This window comes from Entelurus aequoreus, linkage group LG28 (genome assembly GCF_033978785.1).
Source record: "Entelurus aequoreus isolate RoL-2023_Sb linkage group LG28, RoL_Eaeq_v1.1, whole genome shotgun sequence".
NCBI lineage: Eukaryota > Metazoa > Chordata > Actinopteri > Syngnathiformes > Syngnathidae > Entelurus > Entelurus aequoreus.
The window spans coordinates 18205029-18213078 of record NC_084758.1 but is presented as its reverse complement, the minus strand read 5'-3'; the positions used below and the strand labels follow the sequence as shown (position 1 = coordinate 18213078).

Sequence of the window (8050 nt, the reverse complement as noted above, 5' to 3'; positions counted from 1 at the left end):
CACAGGGAGAAGACCACCACAATTAAGAGTGGTCATTGTTCGGTACTTTATTATTACCGGTATACCGTACAACCGTAGTTTGCAAATGTCTTTGCACACACAAGCATTTTAGTAGATCAGCCCTTGGATTAATATAATCCAAGGGCTAAGTATCGCACTTCTGACACCAATTTGAGCCGGAACATGTTTTTTTAAGGTGCTTTTTTGAAACAATGCAGAAAGTAAGTAAACTTGAGAAATGTTGGTGGTCATTGCAGCAGGTGGTCATGTTGGTGCATTGTTTGGCCGCCGGCCAATGATGTGCACAGTGTGACTTCTGGCTGTGAAGAGACACTCAGGTTCCAACACCGCAGTGTTCTGGACATTCACCATGCGGCTTTGCGGCCTCCCCGTGTGTTTGTGTGTGTGTGTTTTCTTCTGCCAAATTCCACACAGCTGAGGGAATCACCCAGCTTGAGGTATCAGTGAAGAGCATGGTAGGTGACGGTGACTGGGGGGCCTGATAACGGGAGTGAGCGGTTGTCTCAGACGACTAATCCGCCGTTTTTCAAAGTTATCCGTGTGTTTGTTTCCTCTCGGGATGAAAGAAGAAATGCATCTTAGTGACAGTGTGAGCAAACACAGAGTGTGTATTTACGTGTTATCTTGCTTAGATGGCAACACATTTCTAGTCATATTTTCCCCCCAATCAAGGGCTGGGCTGATAAAAGGATACCAATATATATCGCAATAGACACAATATAAAATGTGTTCGATACAATATTCAATATACACTATATTGCCAAAAGTATTTGGCTTCCTGCTTTGACTCACATATGAACTTGAAGTGTCATCCCATTCCTAACCCATAGGGTTCAATATGATGTCGGTCCAACTTTTGCAGCTATTACAGCTTCAACTCTTCTGGGAAGGCTGTCCACAAGGTTGCGGAGTGCGTTTATAGGAATTTTCCACCATTCTTCCAAAAGCGCATTGGTGAGGTCACACACTGATGTTGTCGCTAGTCATGTGTTGCCTTCATTATAAGACTTATATACGGCTTTTCCTTTTTTGCTGATTCGTTTTTTAAATTTTTGGTCCAATATGGCTCTTTCAACGTTTTGGGTTGCCGACCCCTGGCCTAGCCCTACCCCAATCTCATCACACATACATGATTAATATAATCCAAGGGCCAAAGTGAAAATGTGCCACTGGTCTGTGGACCAAACAGTTATTTTTACCATGCAAGCATAGTGGGGTTAATTATTCCACTTGCCAACATTTACATTTGTCTTTATTTTTCACTACAATGTATTGTTTTCTTATGTTTTATTTGAATATAAACTGTATATAATTGAACAAAGATGTATTGTGAGGGCGATTAGCACCTCCTAGTGGGCCCATGCAGAACTGACTAATGGAGTCAAGTGCCCATCAGTGACGTCATCCTGCAGCCGGCGGAACTCGGGTAAGTCTGCTTTTTTTAATCGCTCTGACAATGTAGTTCGTAAATCATAGTTTTGTGAACATAAGTGTCATTTCTGTCCATTATAACCTTTGTTGAGTTTATATGAGTCATAGATTACACTTTTTGAATTGTTTTGTTAACGCGTGGACTTTATTTCGTCAAGTGTGTTTTGCGTGACACACCCACAAATACGTTAGTAGCCATGAGGCTAACGGAGGAGCTAACTTTTTTGTTTGTTCTCCGATACATGATGCAGGTGTTTTGTACTCTGAGAAGCCAACGTTTGTCCGCTGTCATCAGGTACCCTTTATTTTTCATTATTTTACATGTTGGTTTGTTAACTTGTGGACTTTAATTCGTCAATTGTTTTTTGTGTGACAAGGCTAACAGGAGCGAACTGTGGTACCGAAATCTGTTACCCATCGGAATTTGTAACTCCAGGGGGCGATGTTCCCATGGCGTTTGTTTGATGGTTAAATGGCAAGCCCAGGGAGGAGGAGAAGAAGAACGCTTGCGTAAATGGCGTAAACTATCCTTAATGCTGAAACGTCAGTTGTCAGAATTTCAGCATTAATAAATTACACATATTCTGGAAATCAATGACTTACTTTCATTATAGTATGAGTCCATTGTATCAGCTGTTGATTATACAGAATTTCAGCATTAATAAATTACACATATTATACTATACTATAATGAAAGTAAGTCATTGATTTCCAGAATATGTGTAATTTAATAATGCTGAAATTCTGACAACTGACGTTTCAGCATTAAGGATAGTTTACGCCATTTACGCAAGCGTTCTTCTTCTCCTCCTTGGGCTTGCCGTTTAACCATCAAACAAACGCCATGGGAACATCGCCCCCTGGAGTTACAAATTCCGATGGGTAACAGATTTCGGTACAACACCGGTACCAAAATGTATTTAGATACATTTAGGTACTTTTCGATACTTTTCTAAAGTCATACCAAAGACTATAAAAATGGGACCCATAACCTCCCTGCTTGGCACTCAGCAACAAAGGGTTGGATTTGGGGGTTAAATCACCAAAATGATTCCCGGGCGCGGCGCCGCTGCTGCCCACTGCTCCCCAAGGGGATGGGACAAATGCAGAGGACAAGTTTCACCACATCTAGTGTGTGTGTGACAATCATTGGTACTTTAAAGTGGACCTCAACAATTATTATTATTGGCTTTATTTTAACAAAATAATCTTACGGTACATTAAACATCTGTTTCTTATTGCAAGTTGGTCCTTAAATAAAATAGTGAACATACTAGACAACTTGTCTTTTAGTAGTAATTAAGCAAACAAAGACTCCTAAATTAGCTGCTGACATATGCAGTAACATATTGTGTCATTTTCCATTCTATTATTTTGTCAAAATTATTAAGGACCAGTGGTAGAAAATGAATTATTAATCTACCTTTTTTCCGCACTATAAGGCGCACCGGATTATAAGGCGCACCTTCTATTAATGGCCTATTTTAAAACTTTGTTCATATAAGTGGGCTGGCTCAGGGTGGAGGACAGAGTAAAACAACTTGCACTGAGCCTAGTCTATAAAATCCGCTACACCTCCTTGATACCGAAGTACATGTCAAACTACTTCCTTAACGTAAATGACCGCCATAACCACAACACCAGGGGGAGCTCCACTAACCACGTTAAACCCAGATTCCGATCTAACAAAGGTCTTAACTCATTCTCATTTTATGCCACATCAATGTGGAATGCGCTCCCAACAGGTGTAAAAGAAAGGGCATCTCTATCCTCCTTCAAAACCGCAATAAAAGTACACCTCCAGGCAACTTCAACCCTAAACTAACACCCTCCCCGGATTGTAAATAATCAAATGTAAATAATCAAATGTAGATACTTTTTCTTATGCTTTCTGATCTCTCTCTCTCTCTCTCTCTCTCTGTCCACTACTTGCTGTACATATCCTACCAAGTCAGACCTACACTGTTGCAATTTCCATTTCTCTGTTCTCAATTGTTGATGACTGAAGTGATAACAACCAAACCTAACCCCCCACCCCTCCACATCCCACACCCCGGATTGTAAATAATGTAAATAATTCAATGTTTATACTCTGATTATCTTGTGTGATGAGTATTATGATGATAGTATATATCTGATAGTATATATCTGTATCATGAAACAATTTAAGTGGAGCCCGACTCAAACAAGTTGAAAAACGTATTTGGGTGTTACCATTTAGTGGTCAATTGTACGAAATATGTACTTCACTGTGCAATCTACTAATAAAAGTTTCAATCAATCAATCAATATAAGGCGCACCGCATTATAAGGCGCATAGAATAGACGCTACAGTAAAGGCTGGGGTTACGTTATGCATCCATTAGATGGAGCTGCGCTAAAGGGAAAGTCAACAAAACAAATAGTGATTGTACTGACACTTCTACTTGCTGCTCTGTTCAACAACCCACTGTCCGAGTTTGTCCTCCAACTGTAGCCATCTCGCTTTGTTCCGTCGGAAACTCTGTTTAGTCTTCTCTACTTGGCGCAGGTCATCATGTTGCTTCCTCCACTTCCGCACCATTGATTCGTTAATGTTAAATGCTCTCGCTGCTGCTCTATTCCCGTGTTCTACTGCGCGACTGATCGCCTTGAGTTTAAACTCTGCGTCGTAAGCGTGTCTCTTAATAGGAGCCATTTTTGGGTCTTTACATAAAGTTTAGGTCTCGCAAAAACGGTAAGCAGCCGCCGACTTAATTTTCCCCCGTAGAAGAAGAAGCGCTTCTTCTTCTACGGTAAGCAGCTGCCGGAAAATGAAGTCGGCGGCTGCTTACCGTAGTTGCGAGACCTGTTGTGGCTCAATATTGGTCCATATATAAGGCGCACCGGATTATAAGGCGCACTGTCAGCTTTTGAGGAAATTGGAGGTTTTTAGGTGCGCCTTGTAGTGCAGAAAATACGGTATTTGTTCATTTACTGTTAATATCTGCTTACTTTCTCTTTTAACATGTTCTATCTACACTTCTGTTAAAATGTAATAATCACTTATTCTTCTGTTGTTTGATACTTTACATTAGTTTTGGATGATACCACAAATTTGGGTATCAATCCCAGGGTTTCCCGCAGCGCTTTGTTGTTAAGGCGGCTGCCTTAACAACAAAGCGCCACCACCTAAACTAAAGTCTTAAAAAGCTGCTCCGCTTAGTTCTGCCTCTGCCTCTGTCAGTACGTCTCTGCAGCACACAGCATTGTCCCACCCACAGAACCATCTGATTGGTTACACACAAAGCGGTAACAGCCAATCAGCAGTGCGTATTCAGAGCGCATGTAACAGCCAATCAGCAGTGCGTATTCAGAGTGCATGTAACAGCCAATCAGCAGTGCGTATTCACAGCGCATGTAACAGCCAATCAGCAGTGCGTATTCACAGCGCATGTAACAGCCAATCAGCAGTGCGTATTCACAGCGCATGTAACAGCCAATCAGCAGTGCGTATTCACAGCGCATGTAACAGCCAATCAGCAGTGCGTATTCAGAGCGCATGTAACAGCCAATCAGCAGTGCGTATTCAGAGCGCATGTAACAGACAATCAGCAGTGCGTATTCAGAGCGCATGTAACAGCCAATCAGCAGTGCGTATTCACAGCGCATGTAACAGCCAATCAGCAGTGCGTATTCAGAGCGCATGTAACAGACAATCAGCAGTGCGTATTCAAAGCGCATGTTACAGCTAATCAGCAGTGTGTATTCAGAGTGCATGGAGTCAGTGCTCCTTCAGTGGAGTGAGCAGAAAGGTAAGCATAAGGCAGAGGACTCTCCCCAAATAATAAACACTTTCAAGTCAACTACTAGTAACATCCCTATGAGCCCATTGACGTTCTAGAAACATAAGCGGCAGCCCAGCTCGCTCGCAGTCCTTGAGGTGAAGGCTAATTAGCTTAGCGTAACTTTAGCTCACTGTGCGGTGTGCGTGCGTGCGTGTGTTATGAACAGAAAAGCCCTGTCTGAGAGAAAGACAAGCATTATTGACCTACAGTTAACAACTAAGTTATTTCACTTTACCTTTTTCTGTGTTGATTGAGCTGTGTTGAAGCAGCAAAAAAGGACATTATGTCAAATAAAGCGTTTCCTGAAGCTGTCTCTGATAGTTGATATAATAATGTAACTGCATCATAAAGCCTACATGAACTTCATGGTGTTCAGGGATGAATAGTCTCTCCTATTGCTATTGTACTATTTTTTCAGCTCTAGTTATATTAATCATTAGTAATGTAGCAGCCTAGTTTTGAATGGCAGGGTACCTGCTATCACATGTTGATAAAAATATAACATTTACATAATAAAAATAAACTACAGGCTTCCATCCATCCATCCATTTTCTACCCCTTATTCCCTTTGGGGTCGCGGGGGGCGCTGGAGCCTATCTCAGCTACAGTCGGGCGGAAGGCGGGGTACACCCTGGACAAGTCGCCACCTCATCGCAGGGCACTACAGGCTTCCCAAATGCTGTAATAAATTAAGCATGATGAGTTGAGAATATGTCAGCATGTGGCCCCACTTTTAACTCTTTTTTTCAAACGCTTATTGCAAAGGCTTACTTACAGTAAGTCATTAATTTGACTTTGTAAGTCATTATTTTAGTGTCTCAGGTAACTAGGACTGTTTTGTTTTTACTTTACGGAAAGAATATTGAGATATATATCGTATATCGCCATTCAGCAAATGGAGCGGAAAACACAAGCAAAAGTTGTAGGCTTCTTCATGCGACGAAGCCGGCCTACTTCACCACAGTCTGTAGTCTACTGTTGTGACCTGTGTCACGTCAAAAATACACCTTCTCGCTGGCTACTACTAAATACTCTACCACTACAACGGCTTTGGAACTAACAGTGTTCAATGTGTAATCATCCAAAAATAGTTGGCAGCAAAGTGGACAGCCGTCAACGTTGTGGCTCGGAGAGCGAACACAGGCGACAACAAGTAAGCAAGCTGGATGGTTCGCTAATTAGCGATCGCCTCCCTGTTCTGCAATTCTAATAAACTATATGATTGATTGATGATTGAATTCAGTGTAGCGTTTAGGCAAGAGGAACAGCGAGTACAAATTTTAGATCATATTTTTCTTGATACTTCATTTAAAAAACACGGAAGGGATATTTTGACGCGAAAATTAATTTTTTAAAACGCAGCAAAATTTCACATGCCTGCTGACTTGCCGACATCTATCATGGTCTTAAAGTGTAACAAGAAGTTAACCACTTGTGCTGTTAAGACATAAAAACAATAATAGCACTCAGTATGAACCACGATGATGAAGCTAAACGTCAACTGTTGTTTATATTAAGACAGGTAAACAATACACCACTGTCATTTCTTGAATGGAAAATGACAGAGGTGTTAAGAAAAAAAAGAGTTGCATTTCAGATCTTTTTGACATTCTGTGTTTTATTAACAGTCGAACTACTGAAACTCACTGGTCACGCCATAAAGAGCCAACACTCAGCTTCCAAACAATGCGATGGTTCAGCGTGGCGCACAGGAAGTTGTTGACTTGAGGCACCTAAAAACACCCAAATAAGGAGGTCAGTAAACAGGAAACACACACACACACACCACACACAAAGGAAAGCACCTGGTTGAAGAGCGTGTTGCCTTCAGGGACCCCAGGCCAGCACATAGTCGTGCTCATTCCTATTGATTCACAGGGTTTCCTCATTGACGGATATCCTGTGTGAATCTGACATTGTCCCGGCCTCTTTGTGCGGCCATATCTATAATTGGTATCGTTCATTTCGCTTTGGAATTTTTCACCATTTGAATAAGGAAGCTCATGTGGAATGCTTTGTGTTTGCTGACCTTCACGGCCAGCCCGAGTGGTTGCACAGAAACGTGCACACACACACACTTCTGGAAAGACATGGCTCCAACTTGATTGTTCCAAGGAGTTATTTTATTTCTTGCGAGTAATGAATATGTTTTAGGCAAAGTGATATCATGCATGCGGGGGAAAAGAAATCAGGCAGAAATTCCCGAAAGAATCGGGTATCTGCCAGATTAATCAGCGAACAACTTCTGCTTAGAGAAGCAATTTTTTTGTGCTTATGAAAAATGCAAATCTACTGTATATATTTTTTATATAAATTTAAAAAAATACTTAAACATCCATCCATCCATCCATCCATCTTCTTCCGCTTATCCGAGGTCGGGTCGCGGGGGCAGCAGCTTAAGCAGGGAAGCCCAGACTTCCCTCTCCCCAGCCACTTCGTCCAGCTCCTCCCGGGGGATCCCGAGGCGTTCCCAGGCCAGCCGGGAGACATAGTCTTCCCATGTTAACTAAAATTAAATATATGAAATTTCCCCCCCTATTTTTTGAAGATAATAACCCTTTTTTTATGATAATAAAAACAGAACTGCACCAATTTTGTTAAGAGTGGCACTAATACTAATACTGGTATACCGTACAACCCCTCATAAACGTCTCTTTCTATCAATACAACTGTGTGCGAGCATTTTAAAGGCCTACTGAAACCCACTACTACCGACCACGCAGTCTGATAGTTTATATATCAATGATGAAATCTTAACATTGCAACACATGCCAATAGGGCCGGGTTAACTT

At 41.6% G+C, this 8050-nt stretch overlaps 1 long non-coding RNA gene across 2 annotated transcripts; it reads left to right on the top strand.

The window, feature by feature from the left end:
• Positions 1–1464: 1464 nt before the first annotated feature.
• LOC133645027 (uncharacterized) lies at positions 1465–7594 on the top strand. 2 transcript variants are annotated; one of them, XR_009824876.1, is made up of 4 exons: positions 1465–1747; positions 6350–6411; positions 6887–7013; positions 7137–7594. It is a non-coding gene; the product is annotated as an uncharacterized LOC133645027 (long non-coding RNA). The 2 variants fall into 2 exon arrangements; XR_009824875.1 differs by lacking the exon at positions 6350–6411.
• The last annotated feature ends 456 nt before the right edge of the window (positions 7595–8050 follow it).